This window comes from Coptis chinensis, chromosome 9, assembly GCF_015680905.1.
Source record: "Coptis chinensis isolate HL-2020 chromosome 9, ASM1568090v1, whole genome shotgun sequence".
In the NCBI taxonomy this organism is placed as follows: Eukaryota; Viridiplantae; Streptophyta; class Magnoliopsida; order Ranunculales; family Ranunculaceae; genus Coptis; species Coptis chinensis.
This window is the reverse complement of record NC_141464.1, coordinates 13,380,427-13,396,251: the sequence shown is the minus strand read 5'-3', so window position 1 is coordinate 13,396,251 and position 15,825 is coordinate 13,380,427. Positions and strand designations below refer to the sequence as shown.

At 38.2% G+C, this 15,825-nt stretch overlaps 1 long non-coding RNA gene across 1 annotated transcript; it reads left to right on the top strand.

Annotated features, from left to right (window-relative positions):
- The first annotated feature begins 4,855 nt into the window (after window positions 1-4,855).
- LOC147474835 (uncharacterized) lies at window positions 4,856-7,648 on the top strand. Its single transcript, XR_015208308.1, has 2 exons — window positions 4,856-5,125; window positions 7,437-7,648. It is a non-coding gene; the product is annotated as an uncharacterized LOC147474835 (long non-coding RNA).
- Window positions 7,649-15,825: the final 8,177 nt, after the last annotated feature.

Genomic DNA, 15,825 nt, shown 5'->3' with positions numbered 1-15,825 from the left:
TTTCTTTTCTTTGGCTTTTGACTCCCTTTTATTCTATTTTTGGAGTTTTTATTTATTTCTATTTTTTTTTTCTTTTCCTTGGATGGAAACTTCTTTTCTTTTTCTGAAGCAACTAACTAATTTTTGTTTACACAGATTTTTCTCTTCTTCTTTCTTCACTCATTCTATTCTCAGAATTATTCTAGATTGGGTAAGTTGAATTTTTTTTATTTTGTTTTGTTTTTGTAACAGGGTAAAGAAATTATGGTTTATGGAAGGCTAAAGAAAGGCTCAGAGGGGCGACTAGCGGAAAATAATTCATAGGTTTGAATTTTTGGCTATATCGATCCAAAGAGGGCCTCAATTCTCGCTTAGGATATGGCATAGTGATCAAGCAAGTGGACGTGTGATTTTTCTATCCGGATTTTACTTCTCCTTTGTATCATTTCTCAAATGTTTTGCTCATATAAGGCTTTAGGCTATATTCTCACAGGATTTGTAGAATAAGTACTCTAGCCTAGATTTCAGAAACTTACTACTAACAATCATAGATACTCATATAATATATTTATAGATAGATGCAAAGATTATTACCTACATATTAACCTAAGTTTCTAACAATTATTACGATGCAAAAGCTACATTGAGACTTCTAGATTGTTAAGAGCATAGAGAAAGAAAACAATACCAATATTCCTAAGTGTATAGCATAAACTTATTTATTTATATTTTTGAAATTTTTAACTTGAAAACAAATGCATATTATACATATCTATATCCTAACAGATGCCTTAATTACACGCGTGTTTCTATGCCCCCAAAACAAGAAGCATGCTTTGTCCTCAAAGCATTTAAATAAAGAGGGTAGAAAAATACCATGGAAATGCGTGAAATTCTGGAACATCTGCAAAACAAGGTTAGAACATACTAATATAGGAAATAAAAAAAACTGACGCAACTCTATAAGAGTTCCATCCATTATTGGGTTAACAAGAAATAAATTGCTTGGGACATAAGCAGACACTAATTGAAACTAAAAACTTACCTCCACTCCAGCGTTTACTCGTCATCCTCCTCTTCTATAAAGAAGTGAGGTTCCTTCGCGTCCTGCCATGCCATGATAATTTGCCATGCTTCACGCCATTTATCATCTATGATTGCTAACCTATTAAGCGCCACTTGGTCGGATGGGGTGTAAGGTGCAACCTGGTGAGGTTGTATCCTCTACCCTTGCCAAGTCATTGCACGGAAAGATCGGATAATACAATTGGTGGGTCTCACAATTTCGACCCCAACCCAATCCGTGAAACGGGCACAAAAAATAGGGAAGAAACATAGCATAATACGGCAAACTAAAACAGGCATAAGAAGATACTTATGCCTCATACTATGGGCTCGTGCTAAACTAGACATCAACGTTCTGGGAAGGTCATGGCACATACGTCCCGTGGCTAAAGCAAGGAAGACGCTGCAAGTGGCATCATTCACAGAAGAAAAAAATGTCATTCCCCTAAAATGTTTAGCATGATCCAAAACATAACAGTTCCTATGTTCATGGACAGGCTACCAAGGGAGACGTTATATTCCCCTTGGTCCTCGATATGGAAAATGCCTGCCCCATAAGCCTCATGCAAAAAGTCATAAGTGTAGACATGCATATTATCTACCAAATAGCATCATGGGTCTTGTATTTCAGCGGGCATGGCAAGTCCAAGAACCATAAGCGGTTCCCAGCCTACGTGTGTGATCACCTCGCGAAACCAAGCACCGTAAGTAGTGCTTTGGAACAATTCTTCGAAAGATTATTCCGGTATCAATGTAGGAGATGTCATCTCAAAATTATGGTATGAAATAGCTGCGAATGATCCGGGAACAACCCGCAGAAAAACTGGAATTATCCTGGTCTATGGAAGTCAGGCACGAGCGCTTCTACTCTACTTGAAAAGAAGCGCTCAAGATTTTGGAATTCCAGTGTTTGGTTGCCAGCGCTTTCACCACCTTGAAGTCGCTCTATACAAAAATTCTGAAAAATGTGTAGGCTGCGAGTGCGCCTCTCCTCAAGCAAGCGCAACCCGAGGTCGAGGTCTTGATTTGTGAAAATGGTGAAGAACAACGGAAATGTGGGAGTGAAAGGTGAGAGATGGAAGTTAGGTGTAGTGTGGGTTGTGAGTGTAGAATGAATGAAGTTTTTATAGGTTTTGAATTGTTAAAACGAATCGGTAGGTTGCCAAAAAGCTTTAAGGCAATTTTCGGAAACAATAAAATTTCCGAACCCGAAAACGGAAACAACTCATATTCTTGATTCTATAACAACCCTAATATTTTTTATACTGGATTTAGACTAGTAACTTCTAAACTTTCTTAGATTTCATCATACCACCACATCTAATCATAGGTATGCCAATTACGACAATATTCTCAACCTTCACTCCAAAACAAACTCTAAAATGGAGGATCTTCTACAAATCATGATAGAATAAATAATACCACCCCCAAACAACCGGGGGAAGGTGGGATTAACAATAAAATCCATGCACAATTTGAAAAGAACAACATTATATTAAAATTGAAATTCAAACAACATTTAACTACCAAATTCAAAGTTAACTACGGAATTTAACAACGTAACATCCTATCTACTAAAAATAATAAAAGACAACATCAAAACAACAAACAAAGAGAAATCTAGCTACTCTTAAAGGGAGCGAGGTGGGGATAAGAATAGGAAGTTTAGTGATCAAGCATGGAAAAACCAAACACCCCACCCCCAAACAAATTTTTGAAAACAGGTTTGTAAAAATTTGTTTTAAAACGTAGGTCTTTTAAAGTCAGATTCCCTAGACTTAAAGTGATATATATGTATTTACATGCAGTTTCCCATATATCAATAATCTAAAAAGTTGTGGGTCTTTCCACAAATAATTAATATGAAATGCACCATCAAACAGAATTAAGCACCAAGATTTCCTATGACGTAGCTTAGTGGAATGAGAGTAAAGCCTTATAGATCCAAAACCTAATCGAGCATACAGTTTCTTCTTTGTCCTCCCCTACGAAGGGATGCCAAGTAAATGAGCGTGAGAAAATTGATGGTTGTGGAAGATAATTAGGATGTGGATAATTTTGAGAAGGAAAAAATGGAAAAAATGAAAAAGTGTCAGGTGGCTTGTCCTTGGGTGTTACTTCTTCACTAGTTGGTTTTAGATAGTTATGAAGCATAGGAGAAACGCCAAGGTCAAGTACAAACTCAATGGTTCTTTGAAAAGGTAAAGGGCGAGGGACATGTGTGATGGAAGGTGAATGAGTGACATGAGGATGTGAGGTGGGTGAATGGTGTTCAACTAGTGTTCTTAGGTTTATATCATCAAAGGCCTTGAGATATGCAAGACATTCCTCAATAGGTGGGTAAGAAGAATCACTGGGATAGAGGGCAAAAAATTCTTCTTCCGTCATGGCATCAAGAGATGAATGGATGTCAATAGGAGAGAACTCGCGAGGCGGCAAAGAAGGGTCGCAAAAGAGTCGAAGGAAATCCTCCTTGATGTTATCTACGTCTAGGGAGTAGAAATTGTGATCCTTGTCTTCTTCCGTAAGAGGGGTATCTACTAGTGTGGGGACTAAAGTGTCAGCCGCACTAATGTGAGGTACAAAACTCTCAATGGACTTCACTTCCCCTTCTACAGGCAAACCTAATTGTCCTTGTGTTTGTCTAAACATGTTAACTTCTACAGAAAGATTTCCAAAAGTAAGAGTCATTGAGCCATCCCGACAATTAATTTGGGCATTGGCAGTTGCCAAGAAAGGACGCCCTAAGATGATGGGAATGGAATCATGAGCAACTTCTGTGTCAAGAATAACAAAAGTCTATTTTGGATAGTAAAAAAATCCTGAACTTTAACGAGAATATTTTCAACTACACCCTTGGGATACTTAATAGAACGATCAATTAACTGCAAAGTCATTTTGGTTGGTTGAAGTTTTGTTAGACCTAGTTGTTTATATAAATAAAAAGGGAGTAAGTTAACACTCGCCCCGTGTCTAATAAAGCAGGTTGTTATGAAGGTATCACCTAAGGTGCATTAGACTGATAGGGCGACCGTGGTCCTTGTACTTAACAATTCCGTTATGTTCGGATAAAGAGGGATATTGTTCGGATTAAGAATGCTTCGTGGGGTATGTTGGTTTTCCTCTTCTTGGTGCACAACTCTTTTAGAAACTTAGCGTGTCGTAGACTTTTTTATAGCTTCTAGAAAAGGTAGGTTTATAGTCAAATTTTTAAACACTTCCCTAATCTCATCAAAATTCTCGTCCTTTTTAAACACAACTAGTCTTTGGAGATATGGTGCTTTATCGCTATTTTTAGCGGAAGGGATAAAAGTTTTATTAGTCTTTGCTTTATCTCTAGCCGTTTTCCAACTAGGTGTCCATCTTGGAACCTCTACAGGTGTAGGGTCTTCACTTTCTATTATTGGGTCTTGTAATGTTCTCCCTTTTGGTTGTAGTTTAACTGGTACTTTTACAGTTGTAGGGTCTTCAGTTTCTATTATAGTATTTGGTATGGCATCATTTTTAGTTTGCGGGTAATCTTTAGGCATAGTCACTTGGTTATCAACTACTCATACGAGCGAAGGGCGGTAGTGACTGCACCAGTAGGTCCCCTTTGGTTTATATTACCATTACAAGAAAAATCGTTTATTTCAAAGGCGGTGTTTGTTGACTTAGGATTAGGCACTGCTTGACTTGGAAACACGCCGGTTTGGTTATTATTTTGGTTAGAAGACATGTCAATAACCTTTTGGCACAAAGACTGTATCATTTGCATCGTTTGTTTCATCATATTAGAGTTTTGATCATGCTGATTATAACACCCTGTGTTTTATATACGTATTTTTCTATTTAATTAATTAATTTAATTGTTTATTTTAAAAATTTGTCGGATTGGACTCGGGATACGTGGGCTTGGTTTTGGGCCCGAGTCGGTGTTGGGCTTGGGTTTCGGACCCAAGTATATAAACACATTGTTCTAGAGAATAGGGTTTTGAAGATAATAAAATATAAAAAATGGAGGCAGAGAAAGAAGCTGGTTTGCTGGAGAGGTGGAGCACGACGATTCGGACTAGGAAAAATCGTCGAGCTGTTAGTTAAGGTGAGTAGCTATTTTGCTATTTCACCGGATTTGTAGTTTACATATATCGGGCGATATCTTGTTTACTTTTTTTATAATCGTTCATCATCCGGTTGTATTGGACTTCGTGCCATTGGTTTTATTAAATTCTGTTTAATTTCGGATTTGGTATTAAACTGTCGAATTGGGAACTGGGATACTGTGGCGGGGTAGTTCTTTTATTTAGTTGAACTGTGGATTTTGGGTATTTGTGGGTTGATGTCGGGGTCACATGTGCAAGTGGCTGATGTGGGTGATTGGGAGGTTGTCATGGGTGCTGCCAAAGCTTGGTTGGAGGCGTTAATGGCGCCGGCGGTTGGGCTGTTGTGGGTTAAGTTTTGTTTGGATTTTTCGTGTAGTTTGAACTGTGATTTTGTATGGTGGGTTGGTCTATTGTTGGTTGTGGATGTTGGATTTGTGTGAGGGCTGTCGGAGGTGGTTGACGCCATCAATGGCGGCGCGATTTGGGCTGAAATTCGCGCTGGTGCTGGTGAGAGAGGTGGAAATCGGGTGTTGTTGGTATTGGAAGGTTGGGTTTGTCTTGGGGTTCAAAACCCAACTATTTTCCATTAGTTTGGAGGGCTGGTGGTGGTGGCATTGAACGTGGTCATGGTGGTGGAGGTCTTTGTGAAGAAGAAGAAGCCTGAAGAAGACGACCTGGTGGTCTCTCTTGGGCTTGGGCTTAGATGGTTGTTGGGCTGAAATTTCATTCAAATCTTTGGGCCGGAACTTGGTGATTTTGTTTGGGCCCTTTCTCCTATTAGTTGTTTAGGGGCCGGAACTTGGTTATTTTGTTTGGGCCAAATCTTATTTTTTTTTGCTTGGGCCGGTCCATATTAGTTTAAACTGTTTTGGACCCGTTTAATTAAGTTTTTGTTTGGGCCTTTTTCCTATTAGTTGATAACTTGTTGTGGGCCGGTTTCCTCTTATTTTGTGGACCTGTTTAATTTAAAGTTTTGGGCCCGTTTCTAATATTGCTTGGGGCCAGTCCATTGGACTTAAAATAGATCTAATTGGGTATTTGAATGTTTAGACTTTCGGGTTCTAAGGTTTGGGCTTGGCCAGTTGGGTCCGAACCGTTACCTTGGTCATGAGCCCATGAGCCATGCACCTTTGACCTTAGCCATGAACCATGGCTATGACCATGAACCTGTCGAACATGGAAACGACAGTTTGACTTTGACCAGAGTTGACTGTTGACCAGGGTTGACTTTGACCAGTTAACCCAATTTGACCTTTTAACTCGGATTATGATTTGGGTTATTAAAATAGGTCTAGGACTATTAGCATACTTGACTTTAGGCTAAGACCTCTATATATACGTGTGTATGTGTATTAACTACTATGTGATTTTTCAATATTTTATGATATGCAACGTTATGACACTAAGACATCCCTGAAATTAATAACGCGTAAATCAAAAATACAGGAATCAAGATACTCATTCGTTATCTTAAATGATATATAAAATAAAGTTCAATAATGCATAAATAAATTTACCGCACTCTTTTAGAACTCCACGACTCAAGTTTTGGATTTGAGTTTTATGACTGATGATGTCATATGTTAGGTGGGCATTTATTGAATGTGCCATAAATGGCCCATTAGCGTTATCTATGGGTATTCATTGAATGTGCCATGAATGACCCGAGTATTCATTGAATGTGCCATGAATGACCAGATTGTTTAGACTACCCTAGAGAGGAACTAAGGTATTCGCCTTGCGGGTTAGTTGTATTCCTTGAGTGTACGGGAATGTAAGGTTGGGTATTCCTTGAATGTGGCGGGAATGACCTAAGGTACATAGGTTGTGAAATATGTGTATAAGAAAAGTAATTGATTAATTAATAAGATAAATTAATTTGATTGTGCGAGTGTGCTTGGGTTTACTTTTGAATACCTATAGGATATCGACAAATGTTAGAAGTTCTAACTTTCTTTTGCAGGAGGGTAGGACTAAATAACATTTTGTGCAGGGACGCGGTCCTACCCTTATACAGCGGCGGATATCGGTAAGTTCTAATTCCGGTATTTAGATATTAAAACGAGATATTAGAATGAGTTAAGATAATAGAAGTTTTGCTTGGGAAGAACTATGCCGGGTGAGATGACGGAACTACCTGTCTTCCAAGCTGAGAATAATTAAGTTATGGGAAGATATAAAGTGATTGTTTAGATAATTAAAGTACGATAATGTTTATATGTGGTTAGTCTACTCATACCAGCAAATTCCATTTTTGCTGACCCATGTTTGCTTTGTTTTGGCAACGTGGGTGTGTTCTTGGGAACATAGGTGGAAGGCAGTGGAATTGCGGCGTGTGAGTTGGATTCTTGTCTGGAGCAGTCCGGGAGTTAATTTTTAGGTCTGTTCTTTTTGGAAGTATGTAATAGCTTAGTTCCTGTTCATATGACATGAGAATACGATGTTGAGGACCTTTTATTCTTAGAGTTTTATATGATGTTTTTGAACGGAAGATAGTCTTTAATAAAGTGATGGTTGAGAAATTTTGGAGATTTTTGTTGTTAAGATTCTTTATGATGTGGGTTTTAGGTTTTGACATGTGTTGTATCCACCCCGTCATAGCCTGGGTTTTTGGACAATTGAATATAGTGATGTTTGAGATATTTATATTTCAAATATTCATTTTTTTAATTGTTTAGAAATTCGGGCTGTGACACTGATCTTTCATCAAGTTGGAGTTTTGTTGCATAATTTGATTTTGTTTCTCCAACAAGGTCACTACTACTTTGTCTGTAGATGGTTGTATTGGAATTAAAGCTTGTTGAGCGTTCATGTCTTGATGTTGATAGTTCTGGGTTATGGGTACTAAACCTCTATTCTGGTCACCTAAGTTCCCTTGTCCTTGATGTTGAGTTAACTGGTTGAAGTGTGATGGTTGTGGTGGTGTTTGTGCATAGACAAGAGGACAATAGAAGTCGGAATGCTCAAGACTACAAATGCACATTACAACGAAAGTAGAGTTAATATAATGTTCATGACTGGAGTGGGTTGTTGTTGAACAGAGATGGCATCTACCTTTTTAGTGAGGGCATCGATAAGAGTTTTAAGCTTCGGGATCATGTTTAACCTCAAGAGAAGAAGAGGAGAGGGCCGGGAGGAATCGTTTCCTCCCCAATTGTTGTTCTTCTTAGATTGATCTTCTAAGAATTTATAAGCCTCCAAGGCTCCTTTACTAAGAAAGCTACCCCGGTCATGATATCTAGAACCTCCTTATGATAATGTGAAAGCCCCTTGAAGAAAGAACGAACAAGCGTGTCTTTCGCAAGATTATGATGTGGGCATTCAATGAGAAGATCGCTGAAACGATTCCGTGCCTCACGAAAAGGATTCATGAGGATTACGGTGAAGAAATGAATCTTGTAAAGCATTTCATCTGTCTTTAGTGGTGGGTAAAATTGTTCCATGAACAATTGAACAAGTTGAGCCCATGAGTCCACAGAGTTTGGCGTTTGGAAGTTAACCAAAGACGCTTTGCTTTGTCGGCTAGGGTGAAAGGAAACACCCTAAGTTTAACTTGATCTGGACTTACGCTAGGATGATGGAATGTAGTGAGAACTTGGTCTATCCTACGCATGTGTTGGTAAGGCTTCTCGTGGTCTAAACCATAAAAAACTGGTAACAAGTTAAATATATTAGGGGGGATTCGAAAATCCCCCACTAGGTCTGCAAGAACGATGCACGACTTAGGGCCATCGTTTAGGGCTTTATAAAAATCAGAGAGAGGAGTCTCTTGTTTTTTAACAATTGATGCAAGTGTAGTGTGTGAAATTCTAGATAGGCGTGTTGTATTTATTTCTATGAAAAACAAGCCTGATTATACTAGAATTAAAACTCCTCTGACAAAATAGGCGAAGAGTGGAATAAGGAGTACCTGAATGCCTCCTTGCTACGCGTTTGAATAGCGTCTTGTATACGCGATCTCAGTGTATTTAACAAGTTAGAAACACTGAGTAACTTGAAGACATAAAAATTTTCATTTACCTATGAAAATTGGGCTGTTCACACTGAATTTTCCCTTGAGGGCGCGAGTGCCCTCTGTTTGGGCGCGGGTGCCCTCTGTTTTGTCGAATGTCCAGTGTTTTGGGCGCGGTCGCGCTCGGTTTGGGCGTGGGTCGGACTCCAGGGTTTTCAAGTTTTAGGCCTTTTATCATACTCCAAAAAATCTGAAATTTTTACAGTAATTTGCTAAGACGTCTATCAAGCAGCCTGTAAAATTTCAAATCAATCGGAGCTATGAAAGTCCCTCTACTGCCCTTCAAAGTTTGCAAAACGGTTTTCGGACACAATACAAACAACCGAATGGTTAACCCATCAAAACAAATCCAAAAATTGCCAAATATTTAATGGAGGCTCCTGACAGATCCTAATTGTTCCTGTAAAAAGTTTAGAGCAATTGGAGTTCTACAACCTCTCCTTATTGGCTTGTGTTTCAGATATTAAGTGTTTGCAACACTGCAGAAACACACTGGAAACACTCTACTATTTAGGAGGTCAAAACAAATCAAAAACTCATCAAATTTTTACTACAAACTACTGACTTAGGATAGATACTCCTGTAAAAGTTATAGAATTTTTAGAACTCCCTAAGTAACCTTACTCGTCTGTTTTTCAAGAACATATGGTGTGAAAACTGAAATGCAGCACTGTAAAGATCGTATTTTTTTCACAAGGTAAACCAACTTTGAAAAATCTGAAAATATTCCAGTAAATCAATAACACATTAAATAATATGTATGAAAATTTTCAGAATTTTCGAAAATTTAGAAATACCTTCACCGCAGTGTTTTTCTCTGTGAATCCGCAGCCGCTATGCCTGAAATAGTGAACAGTTCCGAAAATTCAAGAAATAAGAATGAAAAATTAAAAGGGTGGGTGGGTAGAGAATGGGGGATTGCCCCTTGGATTCAAGCAATTGAATTCTTGTCATGAACTAGATTAAGATGGCAGCGGCACCATTTGATAAATGTAAAAATAGTAGAATCCTAATATCATGTTAACAACACTAATACGTAATCTTACCGTTCTTACGTTTAAATCAATTCTTCTTACTCTCAAGTCATAATCATGCAATATAATGAGTAAGGATTCGTTCTACTCTTAAACCCTCAAGACTTAAATTGAATTCAACTAATCAAACCCAAAAGGAACAATGGTGAGAGTAATGATTTGATGTGAATTTTCTATTCTACCATTCCCAACAATTGAATCTAAACAAGACATAATATAAAGATTTGAACTTTATTTGTTTAAACTCAATTTGAAACTACTCATGCAATAATTGAATTAAACTAATAATGACAAATAAGTAAATCTAAGGATTTAAGTTAATAAATAAATTAAAATGAAACTAGATTATGGAGAACTAATTAACTTTATTTATCTAATAGAACAATAAGAACAAGATATGATTGAATGAATAACAACTATTTTATTTATCTAATGAATGATATTCAATGATTTAAATAACTAAGCTAAAATAAAGAATGAAACTAATTAATGGAATGAAAACTAAGTAATTAATTAATCTAGATCTAACTTTTTCTAACCCTAAACTCCATTAACATTAGCTTCCTAACCTAACTGCCATTAACAAAGAGTCAAGCTTTTGTTTTTATACTTCCAGATCCAAAAATCGTGCATGGGCTTGGAGCCATGTTTTGGGCCGGAAAATCGAGCCCAAAACCCAATTTCTTTAGTCCAAAATGGGCTCTTCAGCTGCAGTTGGCTTCGACAAATGTTTCGTCCACTTCTGCTCCTCTGATTGGGCCAAGGCTTGGACCATTGGAAAGCTCTTTTCGAGCCAGTCGTTTTGACATAAGCTACTCCCAATTCCGAGATCTGAGTCCAAAGATACGGCCTTCGGAAGTTAAACGACTTTGTTAATCGCTTTACGCCGTGTTGACTTTTCAGCTTTTGACCGGGCTTTACAAAGGCTTTGTCTCCTTGAATCTTGGCCTTTATTCACAGAACTCCTTAGCAACCGACCTTTGCTCCTTTATCTCGCTAAAGTGGCACATTTCTGCACACAATAGACTTTGAAGCCTGAAATGCATAAAAACACGTAATCAATATTAACTCTTAATTATTACTCACATAATTGGTCTAAAAGTATGATTGTTAAGGGGTTAAAACTACAGTTTTGGGCTCTTATCATAAGGTTTGATTCCTTTATGGTGAAGCATGACTATATGAAGTCCGCTTCTGATCATTGTGTGTTTGTTCAGAAATTTCCAGATGGGGATTTCATCGTGATCTTGTTGTATGTGGATGATATGTTGATAGTTGATCAAAACATCAACAAGATATCCAAGCTGAAGAAAGACTTGAGTAAGTCCTTTGAGATGAAGGATTTGGGTCAAGCAAAGCAGATACTTGGTGTGCGGATCACTCGTGACAGAAAGAGTGGGAACTTATGACTTTCTTAAGAAAGCTACATTGAGAAGGTGTTGAAGAGATTAAACATGGATTAAGCGAAGACAGTTAGTTGTCCTTAGTGGCCAGTTCTGCATAACCAAAGATATGTGTCCAAAGGGTGAGCATGAGCAGAGTCAAATGGAAAAAATTCCTTATGCATTCGTAATGGGTAGCTTGATGTATGCAATGATGTGTACAAGACCAGATATTGCTTTTGTTGTTGGTGCTGTAAGCCGTTTTCTATCAAATTCGGGTAAAATGCATTTGGAAGGTGTTAAGTGGATATTGAGATATCTCAAGGGCACTTCCAAAGTGTGTTTGTGTTTTGGTGGGAGTAAGACCTTGCTTGAAGGCTACACTGATACAGATATGGCAGGTGATGTTGACTCTATGAAGTCCACCTCCGGTTATCTGTTTACTTTGGCAGGGGGAGCAATTTCTTGACAATCTAAGTTGCAAAAGTGTGTTGCCTTCTCCATTATAGAAGCTAAGTATATTGTAGCCATAAAGTGTTGCAAAGAGATGCTATGGATGAAGAGGTTCTTCGATGAACTAGGACTTAAGCAGAAATAATTTGTAGTTTTATGTGACAGTCAGAGCACCATCCATTTGAGCAAGAATCTGAGTTTTTATGCTAGATCCACGCACATACATGTGCATTATCATTGGATTAGAGAAGTTCTCGAAGATAAGCATTTGTGCATTGAGAAGATCCATACCGACAAGAACGGGTCAGATATGATAACCAAAGTCATACCAAAAGGTAAGTTTGATGTCTGTTGTGCTACCGCCGGAATGGTAGCACACTCCTCTTGTTGATTTGGGAATGCTTGGAGGTATCCCCCTTCACTGTTCGGAAGAGGGAGATTGTTGTAGTTATCCTTCACATGAGGATGAGGAAGAAGTTGGAGGAATAGGTACAATTAGATACGAGAAGAAGTCGGAGCCGCGCATCGCTCGACTTTAGCCTGCTTCAAGGGCGCGGCGCCTTGCCGTGAAAAAGGACTTAGTTTTTTCACGATAGGTGTTTTACTAGAATTTGAGTTTGAGGAAAATAAGAGAGCGTGCACGCGCTCAATTTTGCCTTGCCGAGAGCACGCCCGCGCTCATGTCTAATTTTTTTAGAATTCTATTTTTACAGAAACCGCGAGATTGCAATTTTGTATAAATACAGAACTAGGTTTTGGAAAACCTAAGTCACGAAACAGAAATCCAATTTTGAGAGAGATCAAAATTGAGAGAGAACCTTTGCATCCAGAAAAACTTGTAAGGAGAGAGGAGTGATCTAGTAAGGTGGAGAGACTTGAGAAAAGTGATTGTAATCTTCCTTCCCACACTTATAAAAGGATTGGCTATTGTGGAAGTAGGCATCATTGGCCGAACCACGTTACACCTTTGTATTGTAGTATGCTTTATTTTTCTTTGCATTATTATTTCTTGTTTGTGATAGTTGTTGATTGCTTAGAGAGTTGGGCTTGCTAGATAGGTTGTAGTTAAAGTTTAGATTTTTTTATTGGAGTAGAAGATTGTCCAAATATAAGTTATCTTAGAGGGGATCGATTGGTATCGTTGTCCCCAACAAATACATGCTACTACACAGGCCCTTAAGCTTATTTGAAATATCAATGTCAATTGCAGTAGCAAAACCCCATGGAGGCCTGTTCCAAATAGTGTAAATTTTCTTTTTCGCTTCTTTCTCACTTCTAACAATCTCTGCTCGTAAAAGTCCATGGCATTTGGTTGATCGTAAGTTAGACTTTTTACGTTGATTATCCAATGATTCTAGCATTATTGCAATTTGAGTTGCATTCTGAAAGAAAATGATAACTGAAGAGATCATCAAGTCAGTGATTCTGGTCTTCGGAACAAAACAAGCGTTTAATTGCACACTAGGATCCTAGCATCATATGAGCAATGTCTTCATCATAAGACGCAACTCCGGGCAAATCTTTTAACCTTTAATGCAGTATCATCATCAACTTGAGCTTCAAAACCAAGGAGTTTGCCACAAGATACAAGGTAAATTTTCAATTTTGCTTCTTCCCTGCTTGGAACAACACTAGCTAGAATCTCAAGATAATAATCATACAACGCTTGCTCCATAACAAAAAAATAAATTGCTCTTTATCAAAGTAAAAAGCTAGTGATTTTTATATCAGCATCCAAGGGATTCCGGCTCCTCATCAACCACATAAAAGAACCTTTCAACCCTTTGAGGAGGTATCCATTCACCGTCGCAATCACCCCGTATAGTAGTAGTGGTAGTAGTAGTTATAGTGGTAGTGGTAGTACTGACGTTGTTGGTTTTCGGATTATTGAAGAAGCTTGATTTTGAGCGGATGTTAATGAAGAGAGAAGAAGCCGAGTGTCGATGGTTCGCTGATTAAGTGAGCGGAGCAAAAGTTTCAGCTGATGTAGTTTGGTAGGTTTATGTCTGTCTGTTCTCAATCTCTCACCTTCTCTATCTCTCTCCCTCTCCCTCCTTTACTCTCTCCGCTCACGCCCTCACTGCAGTATATACTCGTGTAAAGGTTTGGCAAAAAAAAAAGAATCTTCATAAATAGAAACACATTATCCTTATTGGAATGGGCTCATTACCAAAACGAATGGGCTTGAGAGTTGCAAAAATTAAAGTCCAATACCCTCCCTCGAAATTCTCTACACTTAGAGCATTTGCAATGCAGGTGATAGAGAGGGGGTAGTGATAATTATCACCTACTTGGGTCCAAAACTGCTGTGCAATGCAGGGTGATAATGAAGGTGATAATTATCCCCAGTTCAAAACGAGGTGAAACCAACCACCGAGTTTATCACGACTTGTTAACCGGACGGGATGTTGGATTCCGCGTGCGGATTACAAAACTCACCGGACGGAATCCAACATCCGTCCGAGTCCTAACGGCTACCAACGGTCAAAAGTCGAACGGTCAAAAAGCGGTCAAAATAAAAACTTTGGTATATATACAACATTTGTTTCATTTCAACTCACACTTCCAACAATCATATATCATATTTCTTCTTCTTTAAAATCAGTTCTTAAAAAAACCAAATATCAAATGGCATCAACTCAAGCATCTCAAGCAAGTGGTAGCACTCAAGCAAAAGCAAGAGCTCACTTTAGCATGTCCGATGATCAAGCTCTATGTCTTGCTTGGATAAAAATTAGTGAAGACTCTATTGTTGGTGCTTTCCAAAATGCAAAAGGATTTTGGAATCGTGTAACAAACGAGTTCAATCAAGCCGTGGGTCGGATAGGTCTCGATTCAATTAGCGGAAGGTGGAAATATATTTCAAAAATGATGAACAAATTTGTTGCAATTGTGAATGCGGTGGAGGCTCGACATGCAAGTGGTACAACAATACAAAGCCGGGTAATTACAACGTTGTCAATTTGGAATTTATTGATTATCTTAGTCTTAGTCTAATTATTTCCGTCTTCGTCTAATTATCTTAGTGTATTTATTATTTCTATTTTAGTTTTAGTCTAATTATTATCTTAGTCTAATTATTATTGCAGTTTAATTATCTTAGTCCTAGTGATTATTTTAGTCTAATTACCACCATTTTTTTTTTTAGTTGTCCGAGGCAAGGATGACGTACCAACTACAAGAAAAATCGGCTTTTTCACTTGATCATTGTTACGTTATACTCAAGGATAATCCAAAGTGGAGTAACGTTTTTGAGGCAAGGTCAAGCCGCCCCACAAAGGGAAAAGGTCGCAAAAATGATGGTGAAGATTCAACTTCTAATTCACCAAGTGTTGGTGGAGTTGAATTGGAGGGTTCTCAAGAAATAGAGCGTCCAAAAGAAATGGAGCCGCCCTCTTGGATCGAAGAAAGCCAAGTCCAAAAGGAACCAAGAAAAATCATTTGGTATGTTGGAGGGTTACTTTACACGTTTAGAGGATACATTTGCACTGGGATGCAAATGAAAACACAAAATGCTTAGAACTTAGGGAAAGGGAACTTGCATATGGTCAAAGAACTGTGATGGCAAGAGAAGAAAAAAAAAAATCGATTCAAGCAGAAAAAATCAGGTTCAATTGGAAAAAATCGCTTCAAAAGATGCAATATGAAGCTAAGATTTTAGCGACCGATACAAGTGTCCTCCATCCCGATGCACCGCTTTTATAATCGAGCAACAACAAGCTGAAATACGTCTTTGAATGGGGAAGGGCTAGAGGTGGTTCTAGCTCTAACTAAGCTTATGTATTTTAATTATCTAGTATTTTATTTTAATTAAAGCA